The sequence below is a fragment of the Pongo pygmaeus genome, chromosome 10, assembly GCF_028885625.2.
Source record: "Pongo pygmaeus isolate AG05252 chromosome 10, NHGRI_mPonPyg2-v2.0_pri, whole genome shotgun sequence".
In the NCBI taxonomy this organism is placed as follows: domain Eukaryota; kingdom Metazoa; phylum Chordata; class Mammalia; order Primates; family Hominidae; genus Pongo; species Pongo pygmaeus.
The window spans coordinates 7,524,073-7,543,549 of NC_072383.2; the positions used below are offsets into that span (position 1 = coordinate 7,524,073).

General features: G+C 38.2%; 1 protein-coding gene across 1 annotated transcript in view; it reads right to left on the minus strand.

Annotated features, from left to right (window-relative positions):
- The window catches only part of CD163L1 (CD163 molecule like 1), a 91,108-nt gene that overhangs the window by 24,845 nt on the left and 46,786 nt on the right, over positions 1-19,477 (minus strand). The window lies entirely within an intron of this gene.

Sequence of the window (19,477 nt, forward strand, 5' to 3'; positions counted from 1 at the left end):
GGCCCACCTAGATCAGCTCACATTGGTGTTTGCATATGCCACCTAGGGTCCCATGGACAGGCATGGTCAGCCTGCTGCTACCACCACCACTGAGGCCCAAGGACTGGCTTGTCTGATGTCCTTATTCCTAGCAAAGCTTCACGACAGCCTTAACTAATAACCACAGTCTAAGCCAAAGAGGAAATCCCAGACACTCTTCACACTGATTACCACTGAAGAAATCATGGAGATTACACTACAGCATGTACCCAGGATCAAAGACAAACTGTCCTACCAACCAACACTATAGCTATATCTACAACAAAAAGTTTTCCTCTATGAAAGCCAACCCCAAAATTTGAAAGCAACGATTTTATACCAGATGCACAGATATCAATGTAAGGACACAAGAAACATAAAAAGGCAAGGAAAAATGACACCTTCAAAGGAACACAATAATTTCTCCAGCAACACATTTCAGCAAAAAGAAAATGGATGGACTGCCTGAAAATGATTTTAAATAATGTTATTAAAGAATTTCAGTGAAACACATACACAAAAAAACAGATAAATGATACAAATAAATTAGAAAAACAATTTAGGATATTAATGAGAAATTCAACAAAGAGATAGAAATCATAAAAAAGAAGCAAACAGAAACCATGGAACTAAATAATTCAATGAAAAACATTTAAAAAATTAAATAAAGCAGAAGAAAGAATTGCAGAACTTGAAGATAAATCTTTGAAATAACCTAGTAAAAAAAAGAAAGAAATTTTTTTCAATTACAAAACCTTTGCAACACATGGGACACCATAAGGTGACCAAATATTTAGATTTTGGGTGTTCCAGAAGGAGAAGAGATGGATAATGGCATAGAAAACTTATTTAATAAAATAATAGCTGAAACTTTCCAGGTTTTAAAAGACACTTAGATATCCATATACAAGAAGCTGAAAGATCTCCAAATAGATACACCTCCTCCCACAAAATGTATTCTCCAAAGCACATTATAGTCAAACTGAAAAGCCCAAGATAAAAAAATAATTTTAAATACAAGAAAACAATGGCCACTCATGTGTGCAAGGAAACCCAGATCAGATGAATAGGGGATTTCCCAGCGGAAATCTTACAGGCCAGGAAAGAAAGGTATGGTGTATTCAAAGTGCTAAAGGAAAAAAATGCCAGCCTAAAATACAATACCCAGCAAAGCTATCCTTCCAAAGTGAAGGAGATATAAGGTCTTTCCCAGATAAGCAAAAAATAAGGAAATTCATCACCGCTAGATTGGTCCTACAAGAATCACTTAAGGAAATCTATATCTGGAAGTGTATATCATCATGAAAGCATATGAAAGTATAAAACTCACTAAGCAGACAAATGAGAAAAAAAGGACCCAAATGTTACCACCATAGAAAACCACAAAACAGCAATAATAAACAATAAGAGAGAAGAAAATAAAGCATATATAAAACAACAAAAAGCAATGAATACAATGACAGAAATAAGTCCTTACCTGTCAACAATAACCTTGAATGTAAATGAATTAAATTGTCCACTTAAAAGATATAGATTGGCTGAACAGATAAAAAAAAAAAAAAACAATGACCCAAATATATGCTTCCTAGAAGAAACTGACTTCAACTGTGAAAACAGACATAGACTGAAAGTGAAGGGATGGAAAAAGATATTCCATGGAAATGAAAACCAACAGCAACTAGAAAAGTAGAAATAGCTACACTTATATCAGATAAAGTGAACTTTAAGTTAAAAACTGTAAAAAAAGGAGGAGCCAAGATGGCCGAATAGGAACAGCTCTGGTCTACAGCTCCCAGCGTGAGCGATGCAGAAGACGGGTGATTTCTGCATTTTCATCTGAGGTACCGTGTTCATCTCACTAGGGAGTGTCAGACAGTGGGTGCAGGTCAGTGGGTGAGTGAACCGTGCGCCAGCCAAAGCAGGGGCGAGGCATTGCCTCACTCGGGAAGTGCAAGGGGTCAGGGAGTTCCCTTTCCAGGGGTGACAGACGGCACCTGGAAAATCGGGCCACTCCCACCCGAATACTATGCTTTTCCGACGGGCTTAGGAAACGGTGCACTAGGAGATTATAGCCTGCACCTGGCTCAGAGGGTCCTATGCCCACGGAGCCTCGCTGACTGCTAGCACAGCAGTCTGAGATCAAACAGCAAGTCCGCGGTGAGGCTGGGGGAGGGGCGTCCGCCATTGCCCAGGCTTGCTTAGGTAAACACAGCAGCCGGGAAGCTTGAACTGGGTGGAGGCCACCACAGCTCAAGGAGGCCTGACTGCCTCTGTAGGCTCCACCTCTGGGGGCAGGGCACAGACAAACAAAAAGACAGCAGTAACCTCTGCAGACTTAAATGTCACTGTCTGACAGCTTTGAGGAGAGCAGTGGTTCTCCCAGCACGCAGCTGGAGATCTAAGAACGGGCAGACTGCCTCCTCAAGTGGGTCCCTGACCCCTGACCCCCGAGCAGCCTAACTGGGAGGCACCCCCCAGCAGGGGCAGACTGACACCTCACACGGCCGGCCAGGTACTCCAACAGACCTGCAGCTGAGGGTCCTGTCTGTTAGAAGGAAAACTAACAGAAAGGACATCCACACCAAAAACCCATCTGTACATCACCATCATCAAAGACCAAAAGTAGATAAAACCACAAAGATGGGGAAAAAACAAAGCAGAAAAACTGGAAACTCTAAAAAGCAGAGTACCTCTCCTCCTCCAAAGGAACACAGTTCCTCACCAGCAACGGAACAAAGCTAGACGGAGAATGACTTTGACGAGCTGAGAGAAGAAGGCTTCAGATGATCAAATTACTCTGAGCTATGGGAGGATATTCAAACCAAAGGCAAAGAAGTTGAAAACTTTGAAAAAAATTTAGAAGAATGTATAACTAGAATAACCAATACAGAGAAGTGCTTAAAGGAGCTGATGGAGCTGAAAACCAAGGCTCGAGAACTACGTGAAGAATGCAGACGCCTCAGGAGCCGATGCGATCAAATGGAAGAAAGGGTATCAGCCCTGGAAGATGAAATGAATGAAATGAAGTGAGAAGGGAAGTTTAGAGAAAAAAGAATAAAAAGAAATGAGCAAAGCCTCCAAGAAATGTGGGACTATGTGAAACGACCAAATCTACGTCTGATTGGTGTACCTGAAAGTGACGGGGAGAATGGAACCAAGTTGGAAAACACTCTGCAGGATATTATCCAGGAGAACTTCCCCAATCTAGCAAGGCAAACCAACATCCAGATTCAGGAAATACAGAGAACGCCACAAAGATACTCCTCGAGAAGAGCAACTCCAAGACACACAATTGTCAGATTCACCAAAGTTGAAATGAAGGAAAAAATGTTAAGGGCAGCCACAGAGAAAGGTTGGGTTACCATCAAAGGGAAGCCCATCAGACTAACAGCGGATCTCTCGGCAGAAACCCTACAAGCCAGAAGAGAGTGGGGGCCAATATTCAACATTCTTAAAGAAAAGAATTTTCAACCCAGAATTTCATATCCAGCCAAACTAAGCTTCATAAGTGAAGGAGAAATAAAATCCTTTACAGACAAGCAAATGCTGAGAGATTTTGTCACCACCAGGCCTGCCCTAAAAGAACTCCTGAAGGAAGCGCTAAACATGGAAAGGCACAACCAGTACCAGCCACTGCAAAATCATGCCAAAATGTAAAGACCATCGAGACTAGGAAGAGACTGCATCAACTAACGAGCAAAATAAGCAGCTAACATCATAATGACAGGATCAAATTCACACAAAACAATATTAACTTTAAATGTAAATGGACTAAATGCTCCAATTAAAAGACACAGACTGGCAAATTGGATAAAGAGTCAAGACCCATCAGTGTGCTGTATTCAGGAAACCCATCTCACGTGCAGAGACACACATAGGCTCAAAATAAAAGGATGGAGGAAGATCTACCAAGCAAATGGAAAACAAAAAAAGGCAGGGGTTGCAATCCTAGTCTCTGATAAAACAGACTTTAAACCAACAAAGATCAAAACAGACAAATAAGGCCACTACATAATGGTAAAGGGATCAATTCAACAAGAAGAGCTAACTATCCTAAATATATATGCACCCAATACAGGAGCACCCAGATTCATAAAGCAAGTCCTGAGTGACCTACAAAGAGACTTAGACTCCCACACATTAAGAATGGGAGACTTTAACACCCCACTGTCAACATTAGACAGATCAACGAGACAGAAAGTCAACAAGGATACCCAGGAATTGAACTCAACTCTGCACCAAGCAGACCTAATAGACATCTACAGAACTCTCCACCCCAAATCAACAGAATATACATTTTTTTCAGCACCACACCACACCTATTCCAAAATTGACCACATACTTGGAAGTAAAGCTCTCCTCAATAAATGTAAAAGAACAGAAATTATAACAAACTATCTCTCAGATCACAGTGCAATCAAGCTAGAACTCAGGATTAAGAATCTCACTCAAAACCGCTCAACTACATGGAAACTGAACAACCTGCTCCTGAATGAGTACTGGGTACATAATGAAATGGAGGCAGAAATAAAGATGTTCTTTGAAACCAACGAGAACCAAGACACAACATACCAGAATCTCTGGGACAAATTCAAAGCAGTGTGTAGAGGGAAATTTATAGCATTAAATGCCCACAAGAGAAAGCAGGAAAGATGTTGACACCCTAACATCACAATTAAAAGAACTACAAAAGCAAGAGCAAACACATTCAAAAGCTTGCAGAAGGCAAGAAATAACTAAAATCAGAGCAGAACTGAAGGAAATAGAGACACAAAAAACCCTTCAAAAAATTAATGAATCCAGGAGCTGGTTTTTTGAAAGGATCAACAAAATTGATAGACCGCTAGCAAGATTAATAAAGAAAAAAAGAGAGAAGAATCAAATAGATGCAATAAAAAATGATAAAGGGGATATCACCACCGATCCCACAGAAATACAAACTACCATCAGAGAATACTACAAACACCTCTATGCAAATAAACTAGAAAATCTAGAAGAAACGGATAAATTCCTCAACACATACACCCTCCCAAGACTAAACCAGGAAGAAGTTGAATCTCTGAATAGACCAATAACAGGAGCTGAAATTGTGGCAATAATCAATAGTTTACGAACCAAAAAAAGTCCAGGACCAGATGGGTTCACAGCCGAATTCTACCAGAGGTACAAGGAGGAACTGGTACCATTCCTTCTGAAACTATTCCAATCAATAGAAAAAGAGGGAATCCTCCCTAACTCATTTTATGAGGCCAGCATCATCCTGATACCAAAGCCTGACAGAGACACAACAAAAAAAGAGAATTTTAGACCAATATCCTTGATGAACATTGATGCAAAAATCCTCAATAAAATACTGGCAAACAGAATCCAGCAGCACATCAAAAAGCTTATCCACCATGATCAAGTGGGCTTCATCCCTGGGATGCAAGGCTGGTTCAATATACGCAAATCAATAAATGTAATCCAGCATATAAACAGAACCAAAGACAAAAACCACATGATTATCTCAATAGATGCAGAAAAGGCCTTAGACAAAATTCAACAACGCTTCATGCTAAAAACTCTCAAGAAATTAGGTATTGATGGGACGTATCTCAAAATAATAAGAGCTATCTATGACAAACCCACAGCCAATATCATACTGAATGGGCAAAAACTGGAAGCATTCCCTTTGAAAACTGGCACAAGACAGGGATGCCCTCTCTCACCACTCCTATTCAACACAGTGTTGGAAGTTCTGGCCAGGGCAATTAGGCAGGAGAAGGAAATCAAGGGTATTCAATGAGGAAAAGAGGAAGTCAAATTGTCCCTGTTTGCAGACGACATGATTGTATATCTAGAAAACCCCATTGTCTCAGCCCAAAATCTCCTTAAGCTGATAAGCAACTTCAGCAAAGTCTCAGGATACAAAATCAATGTACAAAAATCACAAGCATTCTTATACACCAATAACAGACAAACAGAGAGCCAAATCATGAGTGAACTCCCATTCACAATTGCTTCAAAGAGAATAAAATACCTAGGAATCCAACTTACAAGGGATGTGAAGGACCTCTTCAAGGAGAACTACGAACCACTGCTCCAGGAAATAAAAGAGGATACAAACAAATGGAAGAACATTCCATGCTCATGGGTAGGAAGAATCAATATCATGAAAATGGCCATACTGCCCAAGGTAATTTACAGATTCAATGCCATCCCCATCAAGCTACCAATGACTTTCTTCACAGAATTGGAAAAAAACTAATTTAAACTTCATATGGAACCAAAAAAGAGCCTGCATCACCAAGTCAATCCTAAGCCAAAAGAACAAAGGTGGAGGCATCACACTACCTGACTTCAAACTATACTACAAGGCTACAGTAACCAAAACAGCATGGTACTGGTACCAAAACAGAGATATAGATCAATGGAACAGAACAGAGCCCTCAGAAATAATGCCACATATCTACAACTATCTGATCTTTGACAAACCTGACAAAAACAAGAAATGGGGAAAGGATTCCCTATTTAATAAATGGTGCTGGGAAAACTGGCTAGCCATATGGAGAAAGCTGAAACTGGATCCCTTCCTTACACCTTATACAAAAATTAATTCAAGATGGATTAAAGACTTAAATGTTAGACCTAAAACCATAAAAACCCTAGAAGAAAACCTAGGCATTACCATTCAGGACATAGGCATGGGCAAGGACTTCATGTCTAAAACACCAAAAGCAATGGCAACAAAAGCCAAAATTGACAAATGGGATCTAATTAAGCTAAAGAGCTTCTGCACAGCAAAAGAAACTACCATCAGAGTGAACAGGCAACCTACAAAATGGGAGAAAAGTTTCACAACCTACTCATCTGACAAAGGGCTAATATCCAGAATCTACAATGAACTCAAACAAATTTACAAGAAAAAAATAAACAACCTCATCAAAAAGTGGGCGAAGGACATGAACAGACACTTCTCAAAAGAAGACGTTTATGCAGCCAAAAAACACATGAAACAATGCTCACCATCACTGGCCATCAGAGAAATGCAAATCAAAACCACAATGAGATACCATCTCACACCAGTTAGAATGGCAATCATTAAAAAGTCAGGAAACAACAGGTGCTGGAGAGGATGTGGAGAAATAGGAATACTTTGACACTGTTGGTGGGAATGTAAACTAGTTCAACCCTTGTGGAAGTCAGTGTGGCGATTCCTCGGGGATCTAGAACTAGAAATTCCATTTGACCCAGCCATCCCATTACTGGGTATATACCCAAAGGACTATAAATCATGCTGCTATAAAGACACATGCAGAAGTATGATTATTGCGGCATTATTCACAATAGCAAAGACTTGGAACCAACCCAAATGTCCAACAATGATAGACTGGATTAAGAAAATGTGGCACATATACACCATGGAATACTACGCAGTCATAAAAAATGATGAGTTCATGTTCTTTGTTGGGACATGGATAAAATCGGAAATCATCATTCTCAGTAAACTATCGCAAGAACAAAAAACCAAACACCGCATATTCTCACTCATAGGTGGGAATTGAACAATGAGAACACATGGACACAGGAAGGGGAACATCACACTTCGGGGACTGTTGTGGAGTGGGGGGAGGGGGGAGGGATAGCATTGGGAGATATACCTAATGCTAGATGACGAGTTAGTGGGTGCAACACACCAGCATGGCACATGTATACATATGTAACTTACCTCCACATTGTGCACATGTACCATAAAAGCTAAAGTATAATAAAAAAAAACTGTAAAAAAAAAAAGACAAAGATAATCATCATATAAAGATAAATTGATCAATTTATTAAGAGGCTATAACAATTCTAAATACATATACACCCAACAATGAAGCACTCAGACATATAAAGCAAATATTATTAGACCTGAAGGGAGAGAGTGACTGAATTACAATAATAGCTGGCACTTCAACTATTCTTCTCAATATTGAACATATCATCTAGATAGAAAACCAATAAAAAAAATCAGATAGAAACTAGACTTTAGACCAAACATACCTAATGGGCATTTACAGACTGTTTCACTCAACAGCTGTAGAATACACATTCTTTAAATCAGCACATAAAACGTTTTCCAGAATAGACCATATTCAAGGCCACAAAACAAGTCTCAACAAATTTTTAAAAATTAAAATTATATAAAGTGCCTTATCAGACTACAGTGGAATAAAATTGGAAATCAATAACAAGATAAATTTTGGAAACTGTTAAAATACATGGAAATTAAACATGTTCCTGAATGATCATTGAGTTAATTAAGAAATTAAGAAGGAAATGAAAATATTTCTTGAAACAAATGAAAATAGAAACACAACATACCAAAGCCTATGGGATACACCAATAGCACAGTTAAGAAGGCATTTATAATAAACAAAGCAAAAAAGTAGGAAGATTTCAAATTAACAATCTAACAATATATCGCAACACACTAGAAAAGCAAGACCAAACCAAACCCAAAATGTGTAGGAGGAAAGAAGTAATATAGATCGGAGCAGAATTAAACAAAATAGAGCCTGAAAACGAGTACAATCAATGAAACAAAAAGCTGACTTTTTGAAAAGATAAGATCAAACTTTTGCTAAAAGAAGAGTGAAGATTCAAATAAAAATCACAAACAAAAAGAGAAACATTGCAACTGATACCACAGAAATACAAAAGATTATAAGAGACAAATATGAGCAACAATACACTCACAAACTGGTAAATCTAGAGAAAAGGATAAATTCCTGTACACATACAATCTGCCCAAGATTAATCAAGGAAGAAATAGGAATCCTGAACAGATCAATCATGAGTAATGAGATTAAATCAATAATGAAAAGTCTCCAGACAAAGGAAACCCCAGGACTAGATGGCTTAATGCTGACTTCTATCAAACTAATAAAGAAAATCTAACATCAGTTCTTTTCAAACGATTCCAAAAAAATCAAAAAGGAGGGCATTTTTCCTAACTCATCCTATGAGGCCAGTATTACCCTGATATCAAAACCAGAAAAGGAAGCAACAGAAAGAGAAAAATACAGGCCAATATCCTTGATGAACATAGATATAAAAACCCTCAACAAAATACCAGCAAGCCAAATCCGTCAACATATCAAAAAAAAAAAAAAAAAAAACACAGTATGGTCAAGTGGGATTTAGTCCAGGCGTGCAAGGATGATTGAACATATGCAAATCAATAAAAGTGATACATTATATCAACAGAATGAATGACAAAAACCATATGATCATCTCAATAAATGTAAAAAAGCATTTGATAAAATTCAACATCCCTTCATAATAAAAACTCTCAACAAACTAGGCATAGAAGGAACATACCTCAACATGAGAAAGGCCATATAGGACAAGCCTACAACTAACAATATAATGAATGGGGAAAAGTTTAAAGTCTTACCTATAAGAACTGGAAAAAGACAAGGATGCCCACTTTCACCACTGTTATTTAACATAGTACTAGAAGTCCTAGCCAGAGCAACCAGACAAGACAAAGAAATAAAAGTCATCCGAATCAGAAAAGAGAAAGTCAAATTGTCCATCTTTGCAGATGACGTAATTGAATATTTAGAAAAACCTTAAGACTCCATAAAAATCTCTTAGAACTTAAGACTCCCTAAAAATCTCTTAGAATAAACAAATTCAGCAAAGTTACAGCATACAAAATCAATATACAAAAGTGAGTAGCATTTCTATGTACCAATAACAAACTACTGAGAAAGACACCAAGAAGGCAATCTCATTTGCAAGAGCCACAAGAAAGAATAAAATAAAATATCTAGGAATACATTTAACCAAGGAGGTGAAAGACTTCTATGATGAAAATTACAAAACAATGATGAATGCAATTAAGGAAGACACAAACAAATGAAATGAAGAGACGTCTCATGCTTTTTGATTGGAAGAATTAATATTATTAAAATGATCATACTACATGATATAGTTTGGATGTTTGACCCTCCAAATCTCATGTTGAAATTTGATTCTCAATGTCAGAGGTGAGGTCTGATGGGCAGTGTTTGCCTCCTGGTGGTGGATTGCTCATAATTGACTTGGGGCCATCCTTTTGATAATAAGTGAGTTGTCACTCTATTAGTTCTCTTGATATCTGGCTGTTAAAAAGAGCCTGGTACCTCCTCTTCTCTCATCATGTGATGTGGGCTCCCCTTCCCCTTTTGCCATGCTACCTGAAGACCTCACCAGAGGCAGATGCTGACGCCATGCTTGTTCAGTATTCAGACTGTGAGCCAAATAAACCTCTTTCTTTATAAATTACCCAGCCTCGAGTATTCCTTTATAGCAATGCAAATGTACTAAGACACTACCCAGAACCCGAATAACCATAGCAACCCCAAGCAAGAAGAATAAATCTTGAGGCACATCATACTATCTACCTTCAAAATACACTACAAAGCTATAGTAACCAAAACAGCCTGCTATTGGTATGAAACAGACACATGGACAAATTAAACAAAATAGAGAACCTAGAAATAAGTCCATGTATTTGTAGCTGACTGATTTTTGACAAAGGCACCAAGAACATACATTGAGAGAAGGATCCCTCTTCAACAAATGATGCTGGGAAGACTGGATATCCACATGAAGAATGAAACCATACCCCTCTCTCACCATACATAAAAATCAAAGGAAAATGGATTAAATATTTAAATGTAACACATCAACCTATAAAACTACTAGAAGAAAACATTGGGAAAATACTCCAAGACATTGGTGGGCAAATATTTTATAGCTAAGATTTCAAAAACACAGCCATCAAAACCAAAAGGAGACAAACTTTTAGACAAACTAAAAAGCTTCTACACAGCAAAGGAAACAATTAACAGAGTGAAAAGACATCCTGTTGAATAGGAGAAAATATTTGCAAACAAACTCTTCATCTAACGGACTGCTAATATCCAGAATATTTTAAAACTTGAATAACTCAACAGGAAAACAAAGCAAATAACCCCATTACAAAGTGGGCAGGCTGGGCATGATGGCTCATGCCTATAATCCCAGCATTTTGGGAGGCCAAGGAGGGCAGATCACTTGAGCCCAGGAGATTGAGACCAGCCTGGGCAACATGGTGAAACCCCATCTCTACAAAAAACTACAAAAATTGGCAAGGTGTGATGGCACATGCCAGTGTTCCTAGCTACTTGGGGGACTGAGGTGGGAGGATTGCTTGAGCCCTGGAGGTCGAGGCTGCAGTGAGCTAAGATTGTGCCACTCCACTCCAGCCTAGACAACAGAGTGAGACCCAGTTTCAAAAAAAAAAAAAAAAAAAGGAGGTGGGGGTGGTGGCAAAGGGTACGAAATCAGTACACCAAAGGAATACCTCCATGTTGTTGCAAATCATTGAATCTCATTCTTTTTTGTCTGAATAGTACTTCTTTGTGTATATGTACCACATTTTCCTTAACCATTCATCTGTTGATGGACACTTAGATTGCTTCCAAATCTTAGCAATTGTAAACAGTGCTGCAACAAACATAGGAGTGCAGATATCTCTTTGATACATTGATCTCCTTTTTGGAGGTATATACCCAGCAATGGGATTGCTGAATCACATGGTAGCCCAATTTTTAGTTTTGTGAGGAACCTCCAAACTGTTCCCCATAGTGGTTGTATTAATTTACATTCTCACCAACAGTGTTCAAGGGTTCCCTTTTCTCCACATCCTCACCAGCATTTGTTATTGCCCGTCTTTTGGACATAAACCATTTAACTGGGGTAATATGATATCTCATTGTATTTTTGATTTGCACTTCTCTGATGATCAATGATGTTGAGCCCTTTTTCATGTGCCTATTATGTTAAGTGAAACAAGCCAGGTACAGGAAGGCAAACATCACATGCTCTCACTTATTTCTGGGATCTAAAAATCAAAACAATTGAATTCATGGACATAGAGAATAGAAGGATGTTTATCAGAGGCTGGGAAGGGTAATGGGAGGCTAGAGAGAGAAGGTGGCGATGGTGAATGGGTACAAAAAAAAAACAGAGAAAATGAATAAGACCTACTATTGATAGCACGATAGGGTGACTATAGTCAATAATAACTTAATTGTATATTTTTAAATAAGTTAAAGAATGTAATTGGATTGCTTGTAACACAAAGGATAAATGCTTGAGGGGATGGAAACCCCATTTTCCTCAGTGTGCTTATTTCACATTGCACACCTGTATCAGAATGTCTCATGTACTCCATAAATATATATACCTAGCATGTACCCACAGGCATTTTTAAAAATAATTTTAAAAACTAAAAAACAAAGGAACAAATGTACCCCCATGTTTGTTGCAGCACTATTCACAATAGCCATGATATGAAATCAACCTAAGTGTCCATCAAAGGATGAATGAATAATTAAACATGGTGTATATATATATATATATATATATATATATACATACACAATGGAATACTATTCAGTCCTAAAAAAGAATGAATTCTTACTATTTGCAGCAACACGGATGGCCTGGATGACATTCTGTTATGCAGAATAAGCCAGGCACAGAAAGACAAATATCATACGTTCTCACTCATATATGGGAGCTAAAAAAGTCATCTCATGGAGACAGAGAGTAAATGATAGTTACCAGAGGCTGGGAAGGGTGTGTGTGTGGTGGGCGGGCAGGATGAAGAGAGGTAGGTTAATAGGTACAAACATACAGTTAAACAGAAGGAATAAGTTCTAGTGTTCAATAGCACAGTAGGGTGACTATAGTTAAAAAACAATATATTGTATATTTTAAAATAGCTAGAAGAGAAAATTTGAAATGTTATCAACACAAAGAAATGATAAATATTTGAGGAGAAGGATATCCTAAATACCCTGACTTGATCATTTACACTCATGCCGCATTCCATGCTTGAGTTAATATGTCACATTTACCCCATAAATATGTACACACATTATAGATCAGTAAAAATAATAAGAGAATAGTGCATTGGAAGAACAAGCTTCCAGAAAACAACAGGTAAAATTCAAATTGGAAGATCTTCTCTGAAGAAAGATTGTGATTATTTGTAAATCATAACTCTATGTCTACCTACATTAAAAGGGAGAATAGAATTATGAAAATTTAAAAGGAAAATTTCAAGTCTATATCAGAGCTTAATGATTCCTTAAAACATAATTTAATATCTTATCCACTCATCTTAGAAAAGAACGTATAGACTAAGGAATAAATATGTTGAAAACAAGGAAGCCCAAAGACCAATGATGTATCTGAATCAGGGAGTCCAACTCTTTTAAAATTGTATTACATGGGTGGTTGTGTATCAAATTTTTCTTTGCACCATTTTAAAGTTGTCTAATAAAAACTTTGGTCTTAGAGAAGGAATCTACAAGGCAATTCTTGACATCTTTAAAATTATATAAAGGATGGCCGAATAGAAACAGCTCTGGTCTGCAGCTCCCAGTGTGATCAACGCAGAAGACAGGTAATTTCTGCATTTCCAACTGAGCCTCTGCTGTTGATACCCAGGCAAACAGGATCTGGAGTGGACCTCCAGCAAACTCCAACAGGTCTGCAGCTGAGGGACCTGACTGTTAGAAGGAAAACTAACAAACAGAAAGGAATAGTATCAACATCAACAAAAAGGATAACCACACCAAAACCTCATCTGTAGGTCACCAACATCAAAGACCAAAGGTAGATAAAACTGCAAAGATGGGGAGAAACCAGAGCAGCAAAGTAGAAAATTCTAAAAACCAGAGTGCCTCTTCTCCTCCAAAGGAGCGCAGCTCCCCGCCAGCAACAGAACAAAGCTGGACAGAGAATAACTTTGGCGAGCTGACAGAAGTAGGCTTCAGAAGGTCTGTAATAACAAACTTCTCTGAACTAAAGGGGCATGTTCTAACCCATGGCAAGGAAGCTTAAAAACCTTGAAAAAAGGTTAGACGAATGGCTAACTAGAATAAACAGTGTAGAGAAGACCTTAAATGACCTGATGGAGCTGAAAACCATGGCACAAGAACTTTGTGATACATGCACAAGCTTCAATAGTCAATTCAATCAAGTGAAAGAAAGGATATCAGTGATTGAAGACTTGGATAAAGACTCAAGACCCGTCAGTGTGCTGTATTCAGGAGACCCATCACCTTCAGAGACACACATAGGCTTAAAATAAAGGGATGGAGGAAGATCTACCAAGCAATTGGAATGCAAAAAAGAGCAGGGGTTGCAATCCTAGTCTCTGATAAAACAGACTTTAAACCAGGCCGTTACACAATGGTAAAGGGATCAATTCAACAAGAAGAGCTAACTATCCTAAATATATATGCACCCAATACAGGAGCACCCAGATTCATAAAGCAAGTCCTTAGAGACCTACAAAGAGACTTACACTCCCACACAATATTAATGGGAGACTTTAACACCCCACTGTGAATATTAGACAGATCAATGAGACAGAAAGTTAACAAGGATATCCAGGACTTGAACTCAGCTCTGCACCAAGAGGACTTAATAGACATCTACAGAACTCTCCACAGCAAATCAACAGAATATACATTCTTCTCAGCATTAGATCACACTTATTCTAAAATTGACCACATAATTGGAAGTAAAGCAGTCCTCAGCAAATGTAAAAGAACAGAAATCACAACAAACAGTCTCTCAGACCACAGCGCAATCAAATTAGAACTCAGGATTAAGAAACTCACACAAAACCACACAACTACATGGAAACTGAACAACCTGCTCCTGAATGATTACTGGATAAATAACGAAATGAAGGCAGAAATAAAGATGTTCTTTGAAACCAGTGAGAACAAAGACACAATATACCAGAATCTCTGGGACACATTTAAAGCAGTGTGTAGAGGGAAATTTATAGCACTAAATGCCCACAAGAGAAAGCAGGAAAGAACTAAAATCAACACCCTAATACCACAATTAAAAGAACTAGAGAAGCAAGAGGAAACAAATTCAAAAGCTAGCAGAAGGCAAGAAATAACCAAGATCAGAGCAGAACTGAAGGAGATAGAGACACAAAAAAACCTTCAAAAAAATCAACGAATCCAGAAGCTGGTTTTTCAAAAAGATTAACAAAATTGATAGACTACTAGCAAAACTAATAAAGAAGAAAAGAGAGAAGAATCAAATAGATGCAATAGAAAATGACAAAGGGGATATCACCACAAATCCTACAGAAATACAAACTACCATCAGAGAACACTATAAACACCTCTACGCAAATAAACTAGAAAATCTAGAAGAAATGGATAAATTCCTGGACACATACACCCTCCCAAGACTTAAACCAGGAAGAAGTTGAATCTCTGAATAGACCAATAACTGGCTCTGAAATTGAGGCAATAATTAATAGCCTACCAATCAAAAAAAGTCCAGGACCAGATGGATTCAGAGCCGAATTCTACCAGAGGTAAAAAGAGGGGCTGGTACCATTCTTTCTGAAACTAATCCAATCAATAGAAAAGGAAGGAATCCTCCCTAACTCATTTTATGAGGCCAACATCATCCTGATACCAAAGCCTGGCAGAGACAAAACAAAAAAAGAGAATTTTAAACCAATAACCCTGATGAACATCAATGCAAAAATCCTCAATAAAATACTGGCAAACCGAATCCAGCAGCACATCAAAAAGCCTATCCACCACGGTCAAGTTGGCTTCATCCCTGGGATGCCAGGCTGGTTCAACATACGGAAATCAACAAACGTAATCCATCACATAAACAGAACCAATGACAAAAACCACATGATTATCTCAATAGATGCAGAAAAGGCCTTAGACAAAATTCAACACTGCTTCATGCTAAAAACTCTCAATAAACTAGGTATTGATGGACCGTATCTCAAAATAGTAAGAGCTATTTATGACAAATCCATAGCCAATATCATACTGAAGGGGCAAAAACTGGAAGAATTCCCTTTGAAAACTGGCACAAGACAAGGATGCCCTCTCTTACCACTCCTATTCAACATAGTGTTGTAAGTTCCGGCCAGGGCAATCAGGCAAGAGAAAGAAATAAAGGGTATTCAGTTAGGAAAAGAGGAAGTCAAATTGTCCCTGTTTGCAGACGATATGCTTGTATATCTAGAAAACCCCATTGTCTCCGCCCAAAATCTCCTTAAGCTGATAAGCAACTTCAGCAAAGTCTCAGGATACAAAATCAATGTACAAAAATCACAAGCATTCTTATACACCAATAACAGACAAACAGCCAAATCATGAGTGAACTCCCATTCACAATTGCTTCAAAGAGAATGGAATACTTAGGAATCCAACTTACAAGGGTTGTGAAGGACCTTTTCAAGGAGAACTACAAACCACTGCTCAATGAAATAGAAGAGGATACAAACAAATGGAAGAACATTCCATGTTCATGGAATTGAAATAAAGGGTACAAACAAATGGAATAAAGAGTACAAACAAATGAAATAAAGAGGATACAAACAAATGGAAGAACATTCCATGTTCATGGAATTGAAAGAAAGAAATAAAGGGTATTCAGTTAGGAAAAGAGGAAGTCAAATTGTCCCTGTTTGCAGATGACATGATTGTATATTTAGAAAACCCCATCGTCTCAGCCCAAAATCTCCTTAAACTGATAAGCAACTTCAGCAAAGTCTCAGGATACAAAATCAATGTACAAAAATCACAAGCATTCTTATACACCAATAACAGACAAACAGCCAAATCATGAGTGAACTCCCATTCACAATTGCTTCAAAGAGAATGGAATACTTAGGAATCCAACTTACAAGGGATGTGAAGGACCTTTTCAAGGAGAACTACAAACCACTGCTCAATGAAATAGAAGAGGATACAAACAAATGGAAGAACATTCCATGTTCATGGAATTGAAAGAAAGAAATAAAGGGTATTCAGTTAGGAAAAGAGGAAGTCAAATTGTCCCTGTTTGCAGATGACATGATTGTATATTTAGAAAACCCCATCGTCTCAGCCCAAAATCTCCTTAAACTGATAAGCAACTTCAGCAAAGTCTCAGGATACAAAATCAATGTGCAAAAACCACAAGCATTCCTATACACAAATAACAGACAAACAGAGCCAAATCATGAGTGAACTCCCATTCACATTTGCTACAAAGAGAATAAAATACCTAGGAATCCAACTTACAAGGGATGTGAAGGACTTCTTCAAGGAGAACTACAAACCACTGCTCAACGAAATAGAAGAGGACACAAACAAATGGAAGAACATTCCATGCTCGTGGATAGAAAGAATCAATATCGTGAAAATGGCCATATTGCCCAAGGTAATTTATAGATTCAGTGCCTTCCCCATCAAGCTACCAATGACTTTCTTCACAGAATTGGAAAAAACTACAAAAAGAACAAAGCTAGAGGCATCATGCTACCTGACTTCAAACTATACTACAAGGCTATAGCAACCAAAACAGCATGGTACCGGTACCAAAACAGAGATATAGACAAATGGAACAGAACAGAGCCCTCAGAAATAATGTCACATAGGTACAACTATCTGATCTTTGACAAACCTGAGAAAAACAAGCAATGGGGAAAGGATTCCCTATTTAATAAATGGTGCTGGGAAAACTGGCTAGCCATATGGAGAAAGCTGAAACTGGATCCCTTCCTTACACCTTACACAAAAATTAATTCAAGATGAATTAAAGACGTCAATGTTAGACCTAAAACCATAAAAACCCTAGAAGAAAACCTAGGCAATACCATTCAGGACATAAGCATGGGCAAGGACTTCATGACTAAAACACCAAAAACAATGACAACAAAAGCCAAAATTGACAAATGGGATCTAATTAAACTAAAGAGCTTCTGCACAGCAAAAGAAACTATCATCAGAGTGAACAGGCAACCTACAGAATGGGAAAAAATTTTTACAATCTACCCATCTGACAAAGGGCTAATATCCAGAATCTACAAAGAACTTAAACAAATTTATAAGAAAAAAACAAACAACTCCATCAAAAAGTAGGCAAAGGATATGAACAGACACTTCTCAAAAGAAGACATCTATGCAGCCAACAGACACATGAGAAAATGCTCATCATCACTGGTCATCCGAGAAACGCGAATCAAAACCACAATGAGATACCATCTTACACCAGTTAGAATGGCAGTCATTAAAAAGTCAGGAAACAACAGGTGCTGAAGAGGATGTGGAGAAATAGGAACACTTTTATACTGTTGGTGGGACTGTAAACTAGCTCAACCATTGTGGAAGTCGGTGTGGTGATTCCTCAGGGATCTAGAACTAGAAATACCATTTGACCCAGCCATCCCATTACTGGGTATATACCCAAAGGATTATAAATCATGCTGCTATAAAGACACATGCACACGTATGTTTATTGCGGCACTATTCACAATAGCAAAGACTTGGAACCAACCCAAATGTCCAACAATGATAGACTGGATTAAGAAAATGTGGCACATATACACCATGAAATACTATGCAGCCATAAAAAACGATGAGTTCATGTCCTTTGCAGGGACATGAATGAAGCTGGAAACCATCATTCTCAGCAAACTATCTCAAGGACAAAAAAACCAAACACAGCATGTTCTCACTCATAGGTGGGAATTGAACAATGAGAACACATGGACACAGGAAGGGGAACATCACACTCTGGGGACTGTTGTGAGGTGGGCGGAGGGGGGAGGGATAGCATTAGGAGATATACCCAATGCTAAATGACCAGTTAATGGGTGCAGCACACCAACATGGCACATGTATACATATGTAACAAACCTGCACATTGTGCACATGTACCCTAAAACTTAAAGTATAATAATAAAAAAATAAATAAAAAAAAAGTCAGGAAACAACACATGCTGGAGAGGATGTGGAGAAATAGGAACGCTTTTACACTGTTGGTGGCAGTGTAAATTAGTTCAACCATTGTGGAAGACAGTGTGGCAATTCCTCAAGGATCTAGAACTAGAAATACCATTTGACCCAGCAATCCCATTACTGGGTATATACACAAAGGATTATAAATCATGCTGCTATAAAGTCACATGTACACATATGTTTATTGCGGCACTATTCACAATAGCAAAGACTTGGAACCAACACAGATGTCCATCAGTGATAGACTGGATTAAGAAAATGTGGCACATATACACCATGGGATACTACACAGCCATAAAAAAGAATGAGTTCATGTCCTTTGCAGGGATGTGCATGAAGCTGGAAACCATCATTCTGAGCAAATTGTCACAAGGACAGAAAACCAAACACCACATGTTCTCACTCATAGGTGGGAATTGAACAATGAGAACACTTGGACACAGGGTGGGGAACATCACCCACTGGGGCCTGTCAGTTGGTGGGGGACTGGGGGAGGGATAGCATTAGGAGAAATACCTAATGTAAATGATGAGTTGATGGGTGCAGCAAACCAACATGGCACATGTATACCTATGTAACAAACCTGCACATTGTGCACATGT